Source organism: Rhagoletis pomonella, unplaced genomic scaffold (assembly GCF_013731165.1).
Source record: "Rhagoletis pomonella isolate Grant_MI unplaced genomic scaffold, Rhpom_1.0 Rhpom_scaffold_00003, whole genome shotgun sequence".
NCBI lineage: Eukaryota > Metazoa > Arthropoda > Insecta > Diptera > Tephritidae > Rhagoletis > Rhagoletis pomonella.
Window position 1 is genome coordinate 52185662 of NW_023458557.1, and position 2119 is coordinate 52187780.

Below are 2119 nucleotides of genomic sequence, written 5' to 3' on the forward strand. Positions count from 1 at the left end.
GGCAAGCAGGCATGCTAGCGTGCCCTGGCATAGCTCGTCGGTTGGGGGGGTTTGGTTGTCTTCACCTGCTTCGCTACCAGTTACACCAACAAAAAAAGTTTGTATCATGCCTGTGTGAAAAGAAAGGGAGACCGAAAAACAAAGAAGAGAAAAAAAGGTGCCTGTCCAGTCAGGTTGAGTCTCCCACCCACTTCAACGCAGTCCTGCGTGAATCCTTGGGCACCGCTTTGACTCCTAACACCGAGCGATGCCCCCTTACCTGACTTGGGTTCGTCTGTCACCAGTCAGTTATCCAACGTCCGTCATTTCACCTAGTCATCACTCCCACGTCCCCTCTGTTGCACAAGTGCAACACCCACACCAAAGACTTGTAGTTTAACCCCTCATTACTGCCATTACATCCGTCTCAACCACTTAGATTCATCTTGTACACACAAAATTTTATTTAGTATGTATTCCCTTAATCTAATACAATATAATTCACTTTTAATTAGTTCATTGAATTAAACTAAAAAAAAAACTCAAGTAAAGCGCATGAAAAAAATAAACTAAGAAAGATAACACTACAAATACTATCGCATTCGAAATCACCTGTAAATTAACATAAAGCAAAAGTAACAAAAAAAATATCAACCGCCCTAACCAAAATTATTATTTACTGACCTACCACAATTCAACTAGCGGAAACATGAATTTGTATTACCGCGACCGTATGGTAAGCTCATTGCATATATTTAAACCTATATATGTATGTATGCTTATATACACATATATAGTTACCAGAAGAAAACAAAATAAATAGTACAACTGAATATATATGTATGTGGAGTACTTTTTTGAATATATACGTGCAAAGAAGTAGCAAAAAGAACAAAAACACACTCACCTGGTCACTCCAGCGATGTTGGTACCAGCATGCGTAGAGAACCTGTGGGAAATGTCATTAATAGCGTACCTATATACATACATATAAATTTAGCATCCACCTCCTAAGCAGAGGTTCAATGGATTTAGTTAATTGGCACCGCGATCACTCACTCGTGATTTCGGGCGGCGAGTGGGTCACTATCAGCGGCCAATATTAGCGAATTAACTTGCATGCAAAACGTGATTCAGAAAAAAAAACATCAGAACAAACTAAAATTGACACGCGGTGCAACTAAAAATTTTAATAAAAAAAATAATAATAAATAAAATAAAATAGAAGTGTAGCAGTAAGCCGGCATCTAAATCATGTCAATACATGAACGGTGGAAATTTAACGTACGAAAAACTGGAGGAAATGCGAGCATAAAAAAACAAAGGAAACCAAAACCGGATAAAACAGCAGAATGATCCACGTGTGTGGATCCACGAGTAAGTAATTATGTAAAAAAAAGGGATACCAAAAAAATGTTTAGTTCCTCGAAACGCGTAAAAAAAAGAATTCTAAGCGACTCAATTAATTCAAATAGTGAAAAAAAAAAAAAATTACGGAAATAAAAATTACTTAAACTAGAATCAAAAATATAATATGCCGCTCTGCTCCGCCGCTGGTGTTGACGTTGACGGTGAAGTCTGCGCTGTTGGCGTTCAGCCGCTGCACCCGGCTCTATCGCTGCTCCGCTTTTCCTCGTCGCTTACTTGTGCTCTCCCTCGTCGTTTACTTATGCTCTCCCTCGTCGTTTATGCTCTGAACGGTTTCAAGCCATTTATTGGAAGTGGCTTTTCGGACTGCCAAAGTGGAGCCGGACTCTCAATATGTGGAAGCTGTTGAGTTTTTATGTACTTCGTGGTTTTACATATGTTCCCCGTATTGCCTTTTTCCATGTACCTCGGTCATCGTCCTCTTTGTACATGTGTATGTGAAATATATGTTGCTCTCACTATGCATAGATATCATACATATGGCCGAGGTTGGTTGTGCGCTTTCCGGCTGCTGGCGTAACTCCAGATTTGCAAGTTTTGCGCCCCTTGCTTACTCCTGCCACAGGTCTAGTAGTAGGACACAAAACGGGCCTTTTTCACGATCCCGTAGGCGATTCCGCTGAAACGGTTTTGCTTGCTAACTTTAATTTATTTTTTTTTTAGCCCACAGGATTAGTAACTATCACTTCCACTCACTTTAAGGGAAACTTTT